Genomic DNA, 22,846 nt, shown 5'->3' with positions numbered 1-22,846 from the left:
GGGGACTAAGGAGGGCCCTTGTCAGATTGGGTGATGTGTGGAAGTATTGAATCACTAGAGTGTACACCTGAAACTAATATAATGCTGTATACTAACTAACTGGAATTAAAATAAAAACAAAATGAAAAAATAATAAAGTATATAGTCTGATGAATTTTGACAAATGTGTTTCCCCTTGTAGCCATCACCATGATCACGATATAGAACACTCTATCCTCCAAAGGTTCCTTTGTGTCTCTTTGCAGTCAAATCTCCCCTAACTCTTGGTCCCAGGCAAGCATTAATCTGCTTTTCATCACTACAGATTGGTTTCATTTTTTTCTAGAATTACATATAAACATAACTCCATGGTATATAAATTTTTGTGTCAGGCTTCCATCACTCACCCTATTGTTTTTGAGATTTGTCCATGCTTTTGGAAGTTACTTTTATTTCAAGTCATTGTCCATTGTGTGGATACACCAACATCTATTCACCTGTTGATGGACATTTGAGATTGTTTTTCATTTTGAGGTATTATGAATAAAGCTATCAAGAACATTCATGTGTAAGTTTTGCGTGGATGTATGTTTTAATTTCTCTTAGTAAGCAATGATCTCAATGCCAAAGACATTTTAACAGGTCTTATATGCAACTGTGAACAAGACAGAGATATGTGAGCCAAGTACAAGAATTGTGTGTGTGTGTGTGTGTGTGTGTGTGTGTGTGTGTACTCACTTTGCAAGTGACTATACTTAGAGAGTGCTAATTAATGGATCAATGCCCACACAATGAGAGGTTTCTGCTATGGCACAGGGTTCTATCCTCAGCATTCTTGTATTCAGTATTCTCATCATGACTTACAGGTCCAGGATCATAAAATTTATATAATGCTGTGAAGCTAGAAGGATTAGCTCATCAATAGCAGATTCATTCTCCAGAAAAATCTTATGATGAGTAAGTAATGCTTTTAAACAACTAAAATTAAATTTGACAGGGGTAAATGGGAGGTAGTGGTTATGATTGCCAAAAAAACTGTCCAAATTCAGAGTGAAGGAAACGTGACTCAGTAGCATATGTGTAAAAAAAAAATTGAAGTTTTCAGTGGGTAATAGCTTCAATGTCAGTTGACAGTCATACTGCCAAAGAAACCAAGCTGATATAGGACTATAGTAATAAATGTAATGTCCAAATGAAAAAGTAGTATTTCTTCTCTAGCCTGTTTTGCTTAGAGTATTGGATGGAATTCTGAAGCAACACAAACTGAAGAACACACAGAGGAAAGGGTTTGCAATGGTGGTTGTTCAGGTCTGTGTTATATGAAGACACTTTGAAAGAACTGGAGATTCTTGTCTGGGTTGAAAGGACTTATAGTGGGTAGGGAGGGTATGGTTACAGAGGTCTTCAAAACTCTGAGGGACTATCTCACATAAAAGGAATCAGACTCACTGTATGGCTTTGAGGGTTAGAATTATGGTTTGGGAGAAGCTACTAGAAGACGTAAGAAACAGCACTCCAGCTATTAAACTGGTTTGAAGATAAACACTCATTTTTTTGGAGAGATTTTATTTACTTATTTATTAGAGAGAGGGTGAGTAAGAGCATGAGCCGGGGGGGGAGGGGAGAGAGAGGGAGCAGGGAGCCCAGTGTGGGGCTCAAACCCAGGACCCCAAAGCAGACATTTAACCCACTGAGCAACCCAGGTACCCAGCATCTGACTCTTGATCTCAGCTCAGGTCTCGATCTCAGGGTCATGAGTTCAAGCCCTGCACTGGGCTCCATGCTGGGTATAGAGCCTACCTAAAAACAAACAAACAAATTCTTGCCATATGGCTTTTCTGGTGAGTTCTTTCTATCTAGCAAGAAACAGATCATTTTCATGTTATATAAACTGTTCAGGAATAGAAAACAAAAGAGGAAATCTTTCCCATTTATTATTATCAAATTTATTTTATGAAGTTAGCATTAAACTGATACTAAAACCTGACAAAAACTCAAAAACAAAAATTATAGCCTCACCCCAGTATGAATATAATGCAACAAAATAATAAAGTAGTAAACCAAATTTAATAGCATAATAAAAGAATAATTTACCAGGTAACATTATCTCAGGGATATAAGGGTAATATGATATTAGCAAATATATTAATATAATGCATCATATCAGGATGACAAATAAGGAAATCACTTGATTATTATAATAGATGCTGGAAAAAGGAGTTGATAATTCAATAGCTATCTCTGATTTAAAAAAACACTTGAAAGAAAAACTAATATAGTGTTCATAACAATGCGATCTCAAAATAGTAGTAAATATCTTGTTAATTGTGGTAACAAAAGAGTTATTATTTAACATTGTTTTAGTAATTTGGAAAACCAAAACCAAAACCCCCAAAACAACAAATACAAAAGAAAGGTAGTAGAAATCGATGTGAAAGAAAGGAAGAACCCCAATGAATCAACTAAAAATTACTAGAATCAGCATAATGGTTAGATAAAAGCACAAATGTGCAAAAATAAATAGATCTACTCTCTAACCGAAATAACCAGTCAGAAGAGATTATGGAACAAAAGAATTCACTCGAAATAGGAAGAATAGGGACGCCTGGGTGGCTCAGTGGGTTAAGCCTCTGCCTTCAGCTCAGGTCATGATCTCAGGGTCCTGGGATCCAGCCCTGCATCGGGCTCTCTGCTCAACAGGGAGTCTGCTTCCTCCTCTCTCTCTGCCTGCTTCTCTGCCTGCTTGTGATCTCCCTCTCTGTGTAAAATAAATAAATAAAAAACCTTAAGAAAAAAAAGAAATAGGAAGAATATAAATACTAGCATAAACTTAAGAAAAGTTTAGGAGATTTTGTAGGCTATAAAAGAAGAGATTAATTAATTGAGAGACCATCATCTTAAACACTAAATATTTTAAACATATCTTTTCTTTTCTAATTAATATTTAAATTTGATATAAACACAATAAACACACATTGGAATTTTTTTTTTTAATCTGATAAGGTGATTCTAAAGCTCACACAAATGATGAGAAGAGCTGAGAAAATATTCGGGGCGGGGGAGGGTTATAGTACAATTCCCATGACAGTGTTAAAACCTTCAATTACTTAAAACATTGTGATCCGTTACAAACAAGACATCATATGACAATGGGGAAAGGAACTCCATAAATAAAGTTGGCTAACAGAGACTGCATTTGGAGAAGTGGGGACATCAGTTTCATGTCATACTTTACTGGATTGAGGACATTAGGAGAAGGAAAGGAAAAGTGAATTGGGGGAAATTGGAGGGGGAGATGAGCCATGAAAGACTGTGGACTCTGAGAAACAAACTGAGGGTCTTGGAGGGGTGAGAGGTTGGGTGAGCCTGCTGGTGGGTACTAAGGAGGGCATGTATTGCATGGAGCACCGGGTGTGGAGCATAAATAATAAATCTTGGAACACCGCATCAAAAACTAATGATGTGTATGGTTTCACTTATTTGTGGAGCCTAAGGAATAACACAGAGGACACTGCAAGATGGAGAGGAGAAGTCAGTTGGGGGAAATTGGAGGGGTAGATGAACCATAAGAGACTATAGACTCTGAGAAACAAACTGAGGGTTTTGGAAGGGAGTGAGATGGGGGATTGTGTGAGCCTGGTGGTTGGTGTTAAGGAGAGCACATATTGCATGGAGCACTGCGTGAGGTGCATAAACAACGAATTTTGGAACACTGAAAAAAGAATAAAATTAAAAAAAATACCAAAAAACCCCTAATGATGTGTTTTATGGTGACTAATATAGCACAATAAAAAAAAGAAATGTAATGCAGAAATACAAACCATAAGATACTAGAAGAAAATTGAGAGATTTTATTATTTTTTTTAATTTGCCGTGGAATAAAATTTAGATGGGGAAATACCTAATCCCTAGATGGGGAAAGGCTCAAATGTAACAGGAATAATCTCAAAGGGAGAAAGTTTAGATTTGATTTCAGAAAACATGGAAACTGTTTTTTTTTCTTTTCTCATTTTTTAAAACCCTTGTGTGGGGAGCTGACATTCAATAGCTCACAGCAAGGGAGCTGCTCGGCTACATCATTTAAGCTGTTTTAGGTCAAAAATTGAAAAGACAAATGGCAGGATGAGAATTTTTCTCATAAATATAATAAGAGACTTATCAGATTTATTAATTTATTGAAGTGATAAGAAATACCACAAGAACTAGAAGAAAACGTGGTAAATGGTGTGGACAGTTTACAAAAAGGCAAGAGAAGTGGTCAGCAAAGAGGTAGAAAAAGTTAACCTCGCTGGAAATTGAGGGTAACGAAAATGGAACCAGTAAGTGCAATTTTCTCTAGGGATTTAACAAGTTTCTAAAAGGATGAAAATACTCGTTGTCAGCAAGGGTGTAGTGGAAGGGTGTAGAGTGTCTTCCGGGCACTCTTGCATTCTCCTGCTATGAGTATGTAGAACCTTTCTGGAAGCAAGAGATATTAAAACCCCAAAAATGTTGTTGTCCCTTGAAAAAGTGATTCTTCTTCTAGAAATAATCCAAAATGCAGATAAAGAGTTAGCTACAGAAGTATTTTTTAAAAGATTTTATTTATTTATTTGAGAGAGAGAGAAAGAGAGCAAATGAGAGAGCACAATCCGGGGAGGGGCAGAAGTAGAGGGAGAAGCAGACTCCCCACTGAGCAGGGATCCCACAACCCTGAGATCATGACCTGTGCTGAAGGAAGAAGCTTAACCGACTGAGGCACCCAGGTGCCCCAGACTTAGGTAAAGAAGTATTGATTTCAGCATCCATCCTAGGGGTAAAGAAAGGAAGCAATAATTCCCTTGTTCAATAACAAGGGATGAGTTAAGCAAATTTTGGTACATCCATATGACAGGAACATTATGTAGCCTTTAAAATGTGTTTATAAAGGGTTTTTTTTAACGGTGTAGGGAAATGCTTATAATGTAAAAGAAAAGCGAGATGCAAATTAATATATATATACACACAGAGTATATTTTCAAACATCTTAAAATGACATAGACAATGAGGCCAAAGATGCCCACAGTGTCAACTCTGTGTAGCAAAACTATTGAGTATTTTGCTGCAATCTTTATATTTCCACATTTTTTCCAAAACCCTTATAATTCATATATCTATTTCTTATTATCAGAAAAATATTTTTAGATAAATATTATTTTCAATGATTTAAAAAGCTGTCAAAAGGAAAATGATAAGAATCATAATGTATCAAGGTTTTTCACACTTTCTGACAGGTTCATTTGAACATGTTGCATTTGAGATGCTAGTAGAAGCTTGGGGAGCACAGCCAGCTGGCAAATAGAAATACTAGTTAGAGCTTGGAGGAGCAATATGGATTGTAAATAAGGGCAGAGACAGCATATACATGTAACCTTAAACAATTCAGCTCCTCTGATTCTGTTTCCTCTTCAATAAAATGTAGACAATAATGGGGTTGTTGTAAGGATGAAATGAGCTAATAGAGGTACACCACCTAACCTGGGACATAAATGCTAATTTTATTCTCACTGATGAGAGTAACCCTGAGATAATGGGTAAGGTGAGGAAAGAAGGTAGCAGCTGCTGTCCCTGTCCTGCCCATATTCCTCAGCCTTTCACATCCTGCGCATACCAGCCTGACTTCCCCCTATTGGCACCTGCAACTCTTTGCTGGCAGGCACTCGAGAGGTGCCATGGGATTAGTATGGCCCTCAACCAATAACTGATGGGATAGGTAGATAGAGCTTTAGCTCTCTCACTCTACAAACAGGGCATGTGTTCCACAGTGGGATTATGCCCCTGTTGCCCACGGTGGTAACTGACTCGATAGGGCTCTCTTTGTTGGCAGTCTTCCCTTACTCGTTCATATCACCTCCCTACTCCCCTACTGGGATCATCTCCCTAATGAATTATTTGCATGTAAATCCTTGTCTCAGGGTCTGCTTCTGGGAGAACTAAAATCAGGACAGCCAAGGATGAAACCTGGTCTACAAAAACACTGAAGGGATGATCAGCAGAAGAGAAGCCCATGACAAAACTAGAGAAGGAATAGGTTGGGAGTGGCACTGGAAAACTTTGGAAAGTATGGTCTAAAAACCCAAAGTAAAGGAGAATCTCCCGAGTGAGGTAGGAGGAAAGCATCAAACGCTGTGGAGATGAGATGTAAAAAGAACTGGAAACTGTCCATCTGAGTTGGCATCTATGAGGTGCTAGGTGACCTCTGCCAGAAGATTTTTGGTATAGTGGTGGAAGAAACCAGATGGCAGTGGGTTGAGGAAGTGAATGGGAGGTGAAAAGCAGAGGCAGCAAGTGTAGGCTATTCATTTAGGCTGTGAAGGGGGGTGGGGGAGAAAGAGATGGGGTAGATAACTAGAGGCACAGAAGGAAATCTCCCATCTTTAAGATGGAGAACTTGGGTATACTCTAGTTTGATGGTGAGAGAAAAAGAATCAACTGAAATGTAGTTGAAAAACCATATCATTCTTGGTATAATGCTTTAACCATCACCGTATTCCAAGAGTTTCCCAATATTGTCATCTTCTGGGCATCTGGGTGGCTCAGTTGGTTAAGTGTCTGCCTTCGGCTCAGGTCAGATCCTGGGATTCTGGGATCAAGCTCCACAACAGGCTCTCTGCTTAGTGGGGAGCCTGCTTCTCCTTCTCCCTCTCCTTCTCCCTCTGCCATTCCCTCTGCTTGTGTGCTCTCTGTGTCAAATAAATAAATAAAATCTTAAAAAATATATATATTCTTCGGGCACCTGGGTGGCTCAGTGGGTTAAAGCCTCTGCCTTTGGCTCAGGTCGTGATCCCAGGCTCCTGCGATTGAGCCCCTCATCGGGCTCTCTGCTCTGCGGGGAGCCTGCTTCCCCCCCTCTCTCTGTCTGCCTCTCTGCCTACTTGTGATCTCTGTCTGTCAAATAAATAAATAAAATCTTTAAATAAATATATATATATTCTCATCTTCATCAGCACCCTTTTTATTGAGCACCTACTGTTTGAACAGCTCTGCTCAGTACTGAAAACAAAGAAGTATAAAACAAAATTCTTGACCTCAAATAAATGAGACTCTAGTAGGGGAAGTGACATATCAACATATGAAAAGGTTATTAAAAATATAAGGCCATGATGATGATAATACAAGAGGGGTAGTTGATCACTTTAGTGATTCAGAGGAAGATAGGACGGGTGGGGAAAGCTTCTTGGGTCTGTGGTATGGATGATTTGGCAGAAAAACTCACTGGGGAGAAGGGTTCAAAGGGGGAAACTTAAGAGAGAGGTAGACATTGGTAACAACAGATCTGGAAGGGGTTTGAATGTTAACTAAATTTAAAAACTTGGAGTTCACTTAGTATGAAAAAAAGGAGCCATTTTGAGTTTGTGAACAGAGTGAAAAGCAGTATCTTGGATAAAGTAATTTGAAAAAGGTGTGCAGCATGTTTTGGAAAAGAGAACGAAGGGAGAAGGGCTAGCTGAGTGGGGATGAGAATCAAGCTCAGACCAGGTTAGGGGAGAATGGAGGGAAGGGGCAGACAAGGGACTTTTTATATTTTGTATATTAGGTTTCCCCTTATTACATCTTTTAGTATAGGCCTCCTATACTGTGCCTGGGTCATCACTGGAGCCACTGGAGCCCATATCATGCCTCAAAAAAGGGCTATTACATGCAAATGCCTGAATAATTGACTACATGAAGTCATAGATGAATAAATACAAGCACATCAAAAGAACATAACAAGAGATAACTACCAAGTGGATTCTGGAGGAAAAAGAAATCAAAGAAGAACTGAGGTTTTCCAAAAGTGATAGGGAGCAGGGTGGGGGGTCGTGGGAGGGGAGGCCTGGGGGGGTCACAGAGCAAAGAAACAATAGTGTCATTGATTAAGTTGACTGATACCTAGTGAGTGTCAGTGAGTATAACCTTATATATTTATAAATTGTAGTCCTTTCTATTTATGATATAGATCATGCTTAATTATAGATTTATGTTCATTATATAGTTAAGATATTTATCTTATATATTTATATTATTGAAAGGAGACAGATCCAGAAACCCTTCACCCTTTTGGTAGTTTAGCAGAGAGCTAGCCCAGTTAGTTGTTAAGTTCCGGAGGCTCTACCTTTCTAACTAGGCCACTTCCTTGGACTCAACCTTCTGTTGTTGCCTAGTTCCTGAGATTTCCCAACTCCCCATGTTTTACAGATGCATACAGTATAATGGGAGATGGAAGCCTGTCTGTCCAACCCTGCAATGGCCAACCCATGAGTCTCTCTACGGGGTAATGAGAGCTTTAGGAATTGTGTGTACTCTCTACTTCTCTGATGTAAGTTTTCCTTCGAAAACCCTCAGGATATATTTATGTCATATGGTCTTTGTGTGAGACAACAATTAAACATACCATGAATAATACGTAACAGATACATCTAGTTGGGATTTTAGAGGGAAAACGTTTTTGAGGGAGATTTTAATTTTAGACATGATCCAGGGTTATAATTTGTAAAAATAAACATAAACCCAATAGAAATAATGAAATTCTATTTAAAACCATTTGTAAATACTTAACTTTTTTTTTAATACTTAACTTTTTTAAGAGAGAAATTTCATAAAGCTTTTTTTAAAAAAGATTTTGTTTATTTATTTGACAGACGGAAATCACAAGTAGGCAGAGGGACAGGCAGAGAGAGAGAGAGGAGGAAGCAGGCTCCTCGCTGAGCAGAGAGCCCCATGCGGGGCTAGATCCCAGGACTCTGGGATCATGACCTTAGCTGAAGGCAGAGGCTTTAACCCACTGAGCCACCCAGGTGCCCCTCATAAAACTTTTTGATGAAAATTAGTCATTAAATATGAACTCCAGATCAAATCAGCTACCCCTTTATTGAGTGCAAGTTTATGCTGCACTGTTTCATAGATGACAAATGCAGAAAGAACAGAATGACAAAGTTACCAATTTTCAAATTCAAATGAAAAAACAGATCTAGAAAAAATGACAATCAATAGATGCTGAAATCTTTAGGCCCGAGGTTCTCAGCTTTGGTTGCTCACTGGAATTACTTAGAAGATTAAAAAAAAAAAAATGAAGGTCCATATCACACTCCCAGTGATTCTGATTTAAATATGATGGGTATGGGTGTGGCACCACGGTTTTGTAAAGCTCCACAGGTGATTTTTTGTTTTTAGAGTAATCTCTACACCCAATGTGTGGCCCAAACTCAATGATCCTGAGATCAAGAGTCACATGCTCGGGGCACCTGGCTGGCTCAGTGGGTTAAGCCTTTGCCTTCGGCTCAGGTCGTGATCTCAGGGTCCTGGGATCGAGCCCCATATCGGGCTCTCTGCTCAGTGGGGAGCCTGCTTCCCCCTTTCTCTCTGCCTGCCTCTCTGCCTACTTGTGACTTCTGTCTGTCAAATAAATAAATAAAATCTTAAAAAAAACAGAGTCATATGCTCTACCGACTAAACTGGCCAGGTGTCCCACCCACATATGATTCTAATGTATAGTGTAGCCAAGGTTAGGTAAATAGGTTGTATGTTAGATTATATGTCTCACAAAGTGGTGCAGTGGAATGTTTCCAGCACCACATAGGAAGTCTTCCTGATGAAACATTATTGAACCTAAATCTAATCAAGTCTCTAGCTAGAACTCCCATTTTACCAGAAATAGCAGTCTAATAGAAATCACAAATAGCATTTAAAAGCATCTGTAGATATGTGAATCATTGTTATACATAAATTATATAGCGGGCAAAGGAACAACTGAAATGGCACCAAAATAATCAACCAAATCCCAAATGTGTGACATTCTACAAGCCCGAAAATTCTGTTTCTCCATTAATGTCATATAAAGACACAAAAAAAGAAAGGTGGGGACTGTTATAGACTCAAAGAACCTTAAGAAACATAACAATCAAATTCAATGTGTAGACCTTGTTGGATCATAGGCCAGAGGTCTTTTCTTTTCTCCTCCAGATGGCTCTACCCTTCTTTCTGGCCTGGGAAGTTGACCTGTATGGGCTGTGACTTTAGGCTCCCTTGGGCTCTGGCTTCTGGCAGGATTTGGCCAATGGGAAGCCCCAGAAGGAGATCAGAGTCGGGGAAGAAAGGGCTTCTGGGGCTGTATTCCTTTGGCTTTCTGTCTGTGAGGTCACCTGGGCTGGCTGGATCCTTCCACAGGACACTGTTGCTCTCAAGGAGGTGTTCTCTACAGCCTCTTTCCTTCCAGGTTCAGTCAACTTGACCTTGTCCCCTTTACTCCTTCATACCTAGTGGTGGTAACAGCTCTGCCATTACAAAGATCACTGCACCATCCTCTGTGATCCCTCCACACCCCACAGTACTTTTATAAATAAACCCTCCAGCGTCATCCTAATCTGAGAGTGCTGTGTCTTGATGGGATCCATACAGATCCTCATTGGAGCAAATCACTTACTTTGGAGACAATGGAGAAATTTTGAATAGGAAGTAAATACTAAAAGCTATTAATGAAACTGTATTTGCTGAAGTTTTTAGTTAATGAATAAACTGTTGATCTGGAGACATTTTTATTTTTGTTTTTTATAGTTCCCAGGAAAATGTAGACTTGTGATTAATCACTTGGGATATGTTTGCTTATCACTTACATATTTTTAAAATTTTTTTTTATTTTTCAGCGTAACAGCATTACTGATATATTTATGCCGAATGTCATATATTCCTTTCTAGATTATCAGCTCCCTGAGAATAAAACCTGGTTATGTAGAAAAAAAAAGCTATTAATGAGTCATTGTTAATTTTATAAGGTGTGTTAATGGCATAGTGGTTATGTAACAACAACAACAACAAAAACCTTACTACTTATACATACTGAAGAATTAATTGAGGAAGTAATATGCCTGGGAATTGTTTTAAACATACTGCACTGGAGAGTGGGTCAGTGGGGAGGGAGGAGGGAAGAAAAAAGAAAAAAAGGTGGGTAGACGAAACAAGGTTATCAAAATGTTGATGATTGGAGCAGGGGGATGTGTACCTGAAGGTCCATTATACTAGTTTCTTGATTGTCAGAACAACTGAAAATTTCTATAACAGAATGTTAAACCAGAGCAACCAATATCTCTTATTTCTTTCTTAGATGAGATCTAGTTTGTGATTTTTCATTTGAGAGACAGATGCATAAAATCTGGATTTGCAGCAAATGAGGACTTTAAGGCTATGTTGAAAGCATGGCAAAATAACGATGTTCCTACACTTTATTCTTTTCCTGTGGAGAAGAACTGATGAGAAAGCTGCATACAGGGGCGCCTGGGTGGCTCAGTGGATTAAGCCGCTGCCTTCGGCTCAGGTCATGATCTCAGGGTCCTGGGATCAAGCCCCGCATCAGGCTCTTTGCTCAGTGGGGAGCCTGCTTCTCTCTCTCTCTCTGCCTGACTCTCTGCCTACTTGTGATCTCTCTCTGTGTCAAATAAATAAGTAAAATCTTAAAAAAAAAAAGAAATCTGCATACATTTATTGGATATGATTTTTTTTTTCCTCTTTAGGTGTTCAGAGAGTCGCCACATTTTGTCAATCGACCCATGAGCGTCTGCAGAGGGAGGGGCAGTGAAGAGGGTCTGGGGACAGTGGAGGGCCCTGAGGGGCCACAAGGCCTAAGTTCGAGTTCCTGCAGCCTGTGTCTTGTGTGCTCTCTGGAACGGAGCTACAATCTCAGCGACAGCATCTCTTATTGCTCGGAGCTTCCTCTTTGTTTTGTTTTGACTTTCTCTGGCAACAGGTATTACTAATGGAGCAAATTTATATATAAAAATGGTCATTGTTCATAATCCTTTCAGAGGATTTTGTTGCTCTGGAGGTAGCTCAGGAAGCAAATATAATTTGCTCTGCAACAGATTTTGTCCTAACCAAAGGAAGCAAGGAGCCAGATTGGTTCTACTTCAGTAGACTTTCTGCTTCTCAAACATCACGGATAAGAGAATTTTGCAGATATTTGAGAAGAATGAGTGAAGACAAATGGAAAGACATACATTATCTCGCCACTAAAATAAACTTCCTTTTATATGAACCAAGCAGCACACAACAATAAGGAAAGACCAAGGGCAGAGAATGCTACTGCATGCTCAAAAGTAACACAAAAATAGAAGCCAAAGTATAATGTCTGTTGGGTTAATAAAGTTGCTTTGTTTTCTTATAATAATAAAAGTTGGCAGGACTCCACTTACATTAAAGTATTTCCTGGCATAATGTTCTTCATTCTGCTTCCCCCACCATCCCTTTGCTAAGCTTATTTTATTGACATTACTGTTAATTGATGGTTACTATATATAACCATGAGGCAGACAGATCAGAAGGAAAAGTTGAAGCTTGTTTATAGAACAGGAAAATGCCGCTTTTAAATTGTAGAGTTAATATGGGAACCTTAATTCTCCAAGATAAATATAGTATTAACACAAGAACCTCAATTCACCAAGGATAAAAGCTGTACTTACTACAACTACAATGTAAGTTGTAGTAAATATTGACAATAAGGATGATTACTGGAGAAAAGAAGTTGATTCAAAGGTGTTTGAAAACAACCCTTCTGGAATATATCTGAAAGAAAGACTCTATCTCCGTATTTTTATTCGAAGAGCAAGGACTTTGGAGTCAGTCTGCCCAGGTTCAAATCCTGACTCTACAACTTTATATCACAGTTGAGTTACTGGATCTCTCTGAAATGCTGACTTAAATTCCTCATAGGAGAATAAATGCAAGAATTAAATGAAATAAATAGATGATGTGACTTTAGATCTTTATGAAGGGACACAATCCAGCAAGGAAAGAGCTCAAACAAAGTAAGTTAAAGAGCTGGCCACTTTGTTGTTCACAGGATAAAACGATTATTTTGTCATCTGAAATAATTTATGGAACAAGTTGAGGAGTAGGCAAATCGCTGACAAACTAGCAGAACAAGAGAGATCAATCAGAATGATCAATATGTTGAAACTAGCAGTAACTTTAGAGGCTGATCCCATGAGTAGATCCGTTCCCCTCTCTAAAAGAAAATGGTCAATAGCACTGATTTTGAAGACTTTTTGGCATCAAGAATTATGGAATCTCATCAATTCAGTTAGTCATCATTTGGGATCAGCAGCTAATTTGAAATTAATGTTCAATATAAAAAATGCTGGGTATTCAGGCTGATTCTGAATCAGGAATGAAGTCATCAGAGCAGCTTTGAATGTCCTGCCATCATTATTTCATTAAACTCAAAGGAGGGTTAACACTGAATCAAATTACACTAATATTTAAGTACAAATCCCACACGAACCCTAATTTGCATTAATTTTCAAGTGCTGCATTCACTCTGCCCTTCCACATCACGACCAAGCCATGATTCAGAGGCAGGCCACTGATAACTCAGCCTCTGCCGCTATCTGGATGGGCCAGAACACCCTGCAGGGGTTGATAATGAGGAGGCAGAGAGGCCAAGGGCTTCCTCTGCTGCAACAGGGCAGCACCTAAGGGCCAAGATCTGCAACCCAGGGTCCAGGAGAAGGACCCAGAAAGCAACATCCCTGGTTTGCAGAGAACTCAACTTCCATTTGTCCCCTGAATGAGGTTCCCATGTGTCCAAAGGATGTATGAGTCTTTTGACAAACATGAAGACTTCGTGGGCAGAAAAAGATATCACTTCCAATCTAGAGGCTCAGTATTCTCCCCAAATGGCTCTGGTCCCTGATGTCAGAGAAAGGGAACTGCAGAATGAAGAACATCCAAGACGCCAGAGGTGAAGTCCGCACAAGATAATGTCTCCCACTTGGGGGCTAAAATACAGCCAAACAAACAAACAAACAAACATATAAAGGTCCTGTGAGAAACAGTCCTGGTTGTAGTCTCCATTCCAGCCTGGGTTCCACCTTTCCTCCTTCTTCCCCCTGATCTCCTCTTTGTCACATGTGCCCAGGGGCCCTGTTCGCTGGGATCATACCTCTGTCCATTCTGATGGTGAGTGCTTGCTTCCAAGTTCTACTCCCAGCCTACCATCGGACGACACGCTAGTCCAGTCTCTCTCTCACATTTATACATACGGAGAGGCTTATGGCCTGTGGGAATTCCCCAATTCCTCCATGGGTCACACACCTCGGTTAAACAAGTTACCTCCATAGCAATCAGGACAAGAGGTACTTCCTGGACTTCCAGTGAACCAGGCCAGAGAGAGCACTTGCCACATCAGGTTCAGTGTTCAAACAAAGGCCCAGATGTTACAATACCTGGCTATAGGAAAGTGAACCCTGAAAAGGGAAAATTTTATAGCCTCCAGTTTGACTGGCCTTTGGAGTTGTGGTTCTGGTTTTTCATTTACTAGAAGGCATATGCCAATGTCTGGGATGTAGGGGACTATGTCTCTGTATTCCGTCTTACGTATCAGCACCCAGCAGTCTTGAGCCCACCACAGATAGTTGGTAAACTATTTTTTGATCATCTGTCATTCAGGTAATAGTTGGATAAGAACTTCCTCATCTTAGAAACTAGACCAGCTCTATATTTTATGTATTTACAGATGACAGCCCAGAGCAGCTTACGTCAGTAGCTTGTCACGGTATTAACGTGACTTAACTACAGCTACTTAACTACCACTGTGGTTTAAACAGCAAGTACTTATTATTGTGCACAAGTCCGCAGCTGCCTGGGGGCTGACTGATTTGGGCTGGGTTCTGCTTGGCAGGCTCAGCTCCAAAAGTCTCTCATCCTCAGGCACGTTCTTATGGAATGGCAGACCCACAAGCGGGCAAGCAGAAACATGCAAGTCTCTTAAGGCTGAGGTTTTGACGGCTACCCTGACACTTCTGTCCACATCCTTTGACCAAAGGATGTTACATGGCCTAGCTCAAACACAAGGGGGTGGCTTTATATGTACTCCACCTTTATGAAGGAACTCCAAAGTCACATGACAAAAGGTATGCTACAGGGAGGAATGAAAACTTAGAGCTAATAATGCACTTCATCAGAATTACAATTTCTGAGAACGTGGAAAATTTGACCACAGAGAAAAAAACTCTGTTGATGTTAAAGTGAGAACGACTTTTTGAATGATGTCAGTTGCAATGTACTCATTTTCTCCAAATGCTCATTTATTAAGTCCTTACAATTTCTGGGAGGATCATAATGGTGGACACTAAAATTTGCTATGTTCAAGTAAATGCATCTTAAGAGAGATCAAAGAGGGACCTGTTTTGTATTGCATTCCTCCCACTCCCTCCTCCCCCACACTGGGTATTGCAAAAGAAATTAACTTACTTGTGCAGAGAAATGGGTATAGCTTGAAATCCCAAACCTTGCAAAAGTCCTAATTGGTAAATTAACTGGATTAGCTTTTCTACAGACTTCAGAATTTGTTCAGTCAGAAACACATGACAACCAAAATCTTTGAAATATTTTAACTGATCTTTTCCTTGTTTAAGTCAGTTTCCCTCATGGTCATTCAAATTAGTGAGTTTATATTTCTTAAATTAATAATTCTATTGAATCTATAATTTTGGTTTACAAGAATCTTTACCAAAGCACGTAACAAAACATGAAGAAAGCTTATCCACAGAGAGTTTTCAGGGTTGGTATTTTCACTTTCATAAGAAACATTGTGAAACAAACTCTAATTAACACAACTTCAGAAACATCTTGTTTTGGCACTGGCAATTACAGAACTACCTTGCTTCTGGTGGCAATTACAATTTTTATATATTCAAAAGACAAATTTTTCTCCTACTGCTCAAATTTGAAAGCTCTGTGTTCTACAGGAAACAAGTGAAAGATGGCCTATAGTGTTTAATTAAGGGTTAGGATATTTAGAAATACTACAAAACAAATCGCGAGGGCAATGTCTCTTTGAGAAGAAGAAAGTTTCTAAACCTCTTGTCTCTTTCAGAACATGACAAAGCCAGTACTTGAGTCCTGGCAGTGCCCATGTTCTTCCCCTGAGAAGAACACTTTCTGCAATAGCACCCAGATTTCAAATAATAGTAAAGGAACATCAAAGCCGTCCTTTCCCAGAAAAACAAGTCAAATACCCACCCACTCAGCCCTTCCCGGAGCTCTTTACTTCAGGAAGATACACACGACTGCAGTAAGAAATTGCTGCGCTCAAGATCCTACTTATGTTACATTTCCAGCCAAGCCCAGGGAGACAGCTAATGGTGCTCTAAAAATGGTCATTTTGTCAGAGCTTTGGTGTCGATTACTGATTACACACAGGAAACAGTGACATCAAAACCCCAGAGACAGCGCAGAAGCACCTGGCCAGGGCTGATGCGTGAGCATGGGGGTTTGGTACACAGTTATATTTGGTTCCTGTGATTAAAACTCCAGGCAGCTCTTTAATTTTTTTTTCCAGTTCAATATCTAAAAATCTATTCCCGTGAGCGTAGCTATGAGGGATGAGGCAAACAATGATTAAAATTCACGAGAGGTTTATACGATCTGGCAGAGATATGAAATGAATGCTGATCTGAGAGTCAGAGCATAGCTAATAACAATAGCTAGAATGTAATTAATCCTGGTGAATATTTACTGTATGCCAAGTGCTTTCTGGACAGCATCTCGTTTGAGTCTCTCAACAGTAGCTGGAGACCTCATTACAAAAATGAGGAATGTCTAGTTTCATGGAGGAAAAATTGAGGTTCACGAAGTTTGGAAACTTGCCTCCATTGTAAAGGTTGTAGGTGGCAGATAGATCTGGGCTCAACATTTCTCACTACCAATCCTGAGCTTTGGGTCCTGGAATGAATTACTCTTCCTTTGTTGGTTGGGGATGCTCTCCCCGATTCTAGGCTCATCCCCTTCTCATCTATCCCTCCCATTGTTTTGCAAATGCTCTACTCCTACCTTGCAATCTGACATGATGTCTTCAGAGTCTTCTGGATATTTTGATCTCCTTACTGCAGTGCACCAGGCACTTCAGGATCTGGTTAGTTCTCTGGTCTTACTTCCTGCCAGTGACCCGCCCCCCTACTTTGTTCAGGCAAAGTGTGTCATACGGTTCCTCACATCTGCGTCTTCACATATGTTGTTGTTTCATCCCAGAATGTCCTTTTCCTCTTTTATTTTTTCCTCTGCTGGCTTAATTCCTACTCCTAAACTCAGTGCAAGCATCTCTTCTTTCTCGAAGTCTCCTCTGGCCACAGTGGGGACCGAGTTAGGCCACCCTTGTTTGACCCTGTGGCACCCAGGGCTCTCTTTAAGGTAGTTGATTTGAAAGTCATTTCCTTCTGAAGCATCTTCTAACCCTTCGATATGTAATTGACCCATGTGTCTAATAGAAGCAGAAGCCAGGGAGATGGAAAGGAAGCAGGACCACGTGATTTGCCCAGGGCTCCCCGCCTCTGCCTAGCATAGGCTGGTCCCAGCCCCATCAATTTACCCCTAGATCACAGCGATCACCTCCTGACTGCTCTCTCTGCTTCCATCCTACAGGCCCTTCCCAACAGACAGGCCACAGCGATACTTTTAAACATAAGGTAGATCAGGGGACTCCTCTGCTCAAAATCCTGTGTTGACTCCCATCTCCCTGGCAGTCAAAATCCAAGGGCTCGTAAGAGCCTTTAAAGCTTGACTTCACTACTTCTCAAATCTTTCTTGTGCACATGAATTACCCTGGGGATCTTGTTTAAATGCAAACCATGATCCAACGAGTTGGGGATTGGGACTAAGATTTTCCATTTCTACCCAACGTGCAAGTGAAGCTGGTGCTGCTGGTCCTTGGGTTCCTCTCTCAGTAGTGAGGCTCTCCTTGGCCTGGGTTCCCATTACCTGTTCCTGTTCTCCTTACTTTTCCAACTCCAGCCCTACTGGCCACTCTTCTGCTCAAAGAAATGCCAGAAATGTTCTCTTGCCTTAGGACCTGTGCATTAGCTCTTCCTTTTGCCTGGAATGCTTTTGCCCTAGATACCCACTTGTCGGACTCTCACTTTCTTCACATCTTCACTCCATTCTTACCTTTTCAGTAGGCTTCACCCTGAACACCAGATTTAATATTGCAACCTGTCCTCTGTCGTTTCCAACCCTGGGTCCTGCTCTCCTGAAACCTTTATATCACTCTTCTGTCCTTTGTTTTGTCTTTTACATAGATCTTATGACCTTTTAACACACTTTAAAAATTTACTCATGTATTGTATTCATTATTTTGTTATTTAGCTTCCCCCAATCACCTAAAGCCAGTTCTTAAGGAGCCCCCTCTTTGTGTGTTGTGTTCACTGATGTCCCCCAAGAGTCTAAAACAGCTGCCAACAAATACTATTTGAATTTTGAATTTGAATGTGGTGGGCGAGGGAGAAGAAGAAATTAAGATAATGTGGCATGACTGTAGAGCCCCACTTTCCCCCAAGTGCATTTTGCTTAGGGTGTGGCATACACATATGAGATATTGCTTGGCACATTCCAAAGACTTTTCTTGGTCAAGATGCAGCAAAGCGTGTTGGGCTTGAGACATTTCATGTTTCCCTTTATTTCCAGATGGGCTGAAATAAAATGTTATCTTTTTCTAATAAACTTGCCATTGTCTTCAGAGGCAAGTTTCAGGAAGGAAATAAAAACTTGTATTTGCAATTACTGTCTTCCATGTCACCCATGACTCAGACAGGTAAGTGCTTCCTCTGTACTTCATTGTCTTCAAATTTAGTAAAGCAGTTAGGTGTGTCTTTTATGATGGCAGTTGATTCCCTTTTAATTCTATCAGTCACTTCATCCTCCTTCTCCCTTCATTTTTCTCAGTCCTCCTACGTTACCAACCTTTAACCAGGCATTGTTTGACTGACATTAGAGTCAGCATTTTTATATAACTAGAATTATACCATTGAATAATGACACAAGCTAACTTCTTCACTGATTTAGGTTTTGAATTGATCTTGGGCAATATGCATAAAGATCAATAGATTGCCTTGAATATTTATTGGATTTTCTATTCCTCTATCCTCAAAAAACTAATCGCTTTCTTAAATATTAAGCCAAATATTCATTCAACCAATTTGACTTACAAAACAGCAATTTCTTTTTTTGCTAGTAAATTGAATATTTCTTTTCTTTTTAAATTATTTATTATCTTTTAAACTATTTTTATTATGTTTATTATGTTTCATATTCAAATTAAATATAATTAGTTTCTTCCTCCCTTCAGAAAATGATCAATTCCTTCAAAAAGAAACAAGGTTTATGGGTTCCAAAACAAACATATTTCTGGAAAATAAGGCACTTAGCCTTTGTGAAAGGAGCTTGCTCTTGTTCTTGTCCCCATCCATACATAGTCTTCATCCTGACCATTATGGGTCCTCTGAGCAAGCTCTGGGATGGAAAGGAAGTATAGCAGACAACAACGAATAAGGCTGTGGGGGGGGGGGGATGGTCTTCTGGTGTCCATTCACCCTGGATAGAAATACTCTTAATCTCTTAGTTCCCTCAGAGAAATTCATCCATATATCATTTCCCCAAACCTTGTCACCAATCTTCTGATTTTAATTTCCTTTAGGTCATGTTTACCCACTCAGATCTTTAGCCACTGCCAAGGAATTCGGGTAGACACTGACCTCCCTTTTCACATAAAGCAGACAAAGAGAAGATGCTTGATATTCTACTGTGAAAAAATTGCTCTTTTTCACCATCTTTTTGGGCTATAATTGAGTGAGGCAGTGTTCTGGTTATCTATTGATGTGTAACAAATAATCCCAAACAGTGGTGTCAAACGACTACATTATCCTGCTTATGGATTTTGTGGGTCAGGAATTCAGATGGGGACAGCCGAGATGGCACCGCAATGTCTGAGGCCTCTCTTAGAATACTCAAAGGTTGGAGTTGACTCCAAAGTTGGGGTCTATAATCTTTTGAGACCATCTTCACTTATGTGTCTCATGGTTTCTGGTGGCTATTGGTGGGATCACATCCAGGCAATTGGCTAGAACATCTACACATGGCCTCTCCACGTGGTCTCTCAGAGTACAGTGGTCTGTTTCCTCACAACATGAGCAACTCAAGAGAACTAGGTAGAAGCTCTTTTACGTCCTAGCCTCAGAGGTCACAAAGTATCACTTATGCTGTAGAAACAAGCTGTCCCAGATTCAAGGGAAGGAACACAGATTCCCCACTTCTCAATGAGAGGAGTGTCAAGGGCACATCATAAAAGGAGTATGTGGGATGGGCAATATTACTGTTACTCGTAAACACTCGTTATCAATAGGAAGTCCTAGGGGCACCTGGGTGGCTCAGTCTGCCTTCGACTCAGGTCATGATCCCAAGGTCCTGGGGTCCAGCCCTGTCTCAGGCTCCCTGCTCAGCAGGAAGTCTGCTTGTCTCTCTGCTTGTTGTTCTCCCTGCTTGTGCTCACTCTCTGTCTCTTTCAATCTAATAAATAAAATCTTTTAAAAAAGGAAGTCCTAGACTGTTTTGTAAAATGCAAATTGTTGAAATAATTATTCCCAATGATTGATTTTTCACTTTTTGAACATTTTTAAGCACCATGGGATGATTTTTTTAACTTTTATATGCCTTTAAGCATTTTTTTTTGCCTTTAAGCATTTTTGTTCACTTTCCAGAATTAGAGTGATTTTTACTCTATTTTTAAAATTTCTAATTATTTGAGGGTCTCAGCTGTCAGCTAAAAAGGTGGCCTTCTATCAAAGACATTAAGGTTTATTTTTCATTGAACTCAAAATACAACTACCTACATTGATTCCTGGTGGTCCAAAGCCCATGAAAATTATATGAGGATCAATGTTTAGATGAGGATCAATGTTTAGATAGAGGTGTTTTTTTTTTTTTTTTCAATCTTCCTTCAAATCCGGGAAAAGATTTCTGTCTTTTGTGCAACAGCAAGGCAAATGTCAGATCAATCTGCCTTCAGGCCAGCAGTGTAAGCAACCTTAAGTTTGTCCTTGCATTCACATTGTGGTTGAATGTGCTTTGTCTTACAGTTTCCACCCCGACAGCAAGCACTGTACAAATGCTGGCCACATAATGTCAAATCCAGTGGATAAAATTTAAAATTTAAAATATAAAATAAAATGTTTATGCAAAGAAAGCAAAAACTAAGTGAACAGAGGTGGTTGAAAATGGAAAGGATGAAAAGGCAAAGAAGAAGGTAGACAAAATTACTTTTATAAGTGTGTTTAAGATTTGTGCAATTACCCTAGGTGGCAGAGAAATTGTAAAAACATGAACTGGATATTGCAAATATTAACTCTCACATGAATTTGCTTGGACAATTCATTTAGAGCTAGAGGCAAACATAACAATTTATTAAAGTATTTACAAACCAGCCGAGCAAGAATAAGTGGAGGAGAATGATTTATAAATAAAAAACCAAAAAGTAGTGTTTGCATGAGGATTCAAACTTCTGGAGAGAAAGTGGATAAATATACTTAAAACACTTAAAGAGCTGTAAACCCACCCCACGCTGTCTTGTTCAATGTTCAATCTCTACCTGATAAGCATTTCTGTAATTATTAATGGTGTATCTAAATTATCAATATTTAAAGAAACAAACTTGGAATATTCAGTTTAATTTTAATCATTTTGTTTCTTTGACTAATTGTGCTCAATGCAGACATTTTCAACCAATTTACTATCAAATAACTAGGCAACATAGTATCATAAATGAAAAGGACCTTAAAATATAATTCCTAGCTTCATTTTTTGTAATTTATTTGAGGAGAAAACATATGAAAAAAATTTCGTAAGATTTAAATAATACATCAAGACACCAATAGGGAACTTGTGACAAGGCTCTCTATGATTAATTATTGAATCATTTGTAAACTTCTGTTTTTTATGTGATGTATAGATTTTAGTACCATGATGATACAAAACACTAAGAAATAATGAGTAAATCATAATAAATATCATTTTTTTAATACTAGCTGAGATAACAGGAAACTAAGAGAATTCTCCCCAAGAATTGAAAGAATTGAAACTGAAGAGGAAAACTGAAAAAGCAAAGTTATATGGGGGCTTGAAGCACTTGCTGCTCAGGGCTTGGCGGGCAGTTTGCTGGTTTCCATAACTAAGGGGATTAGGTTTTAACTACCAGGTGTGAACACTTCAGGCTAGAACAAACCAGAAAGGAATGACCACATTAAGCTATAATTCTCAAAGGGCTATGCCACAGTGAAAGGATAGAGCAGAAGCAAAATCTAAGCACTGTCATCAAGACAACCTTCCCGTTCTCCAGGTCCCCTCACATCTCAAAAGGTGGGAACTTAGGTTTTCTCTCAGTTAAATTTCTGGTTCAAATACATATTTCCTTTGTAGTTCAGTCAACCCAGACCCATAAAATGAAAGGAAAAAGTGGTGCCCATCCAGTCATTCCCTCTTAGAAATAAATGCCAATCATGTCTTGACAGTCACACCCTATACCCAGACCACAAGGGACTCCTGAAGATAAAGACCCACTAAACATGAGCTCACCTCCAAGGGCAAAATAAAAAGGCATTGAGATACATTGGCATCCAACACAATCAACACTTTGATTAGACCCTCACGTCCTTCAAATGATGAGATTATTAAACATGTGCTTTGAGGTATGACCAAACATATTTAAAAAAGGAGAAAAATATAACAAAATATCAAGATAATACCAAAATGACCAGGAAGCCTTAAAAATAAATCCAAAGATCTGCTTTGAAATGAAAAATGTAGTCTTAAAATACACAGTGGATAGATTAAATCACAGATTAGACAGAACTAAATAGTAAATTAGTGAAATGAAAGATAGAGCTGAAGAATTTACTCAGAATGTAACATGTTCTGGGAGTGTGGGAGCAATCACTTTAGAGTGGCACAATCAGAGGGAGCATTGTGAAAGAGACAGAATTTTAGCTGAATCTCAAAGGCCGTGTAGGGTCAGGCAAATGAAGGTATTAAGGGAGTGGCATGGCATGAGCTACAT

The sequence above is a fragment of the Mustela nigripes genome, chromosome X, assembly GCF_022355385.1.
Source record: "Mustela nigripes isolate SB6536 chromosome X, MUSNIG.SB6536, whole genome shotgun sequence".
Lineage (NCBI taxonomy): Eukaryota > Metazoa > Chordata > Mammalia > Carnivora > Mustelidae > Mustela > Mustela nigripes.
The sequence above is the reverse complement of the archived record's forward strand: the minus strand, read 5'-3'. Positions refer to the sequence as shown.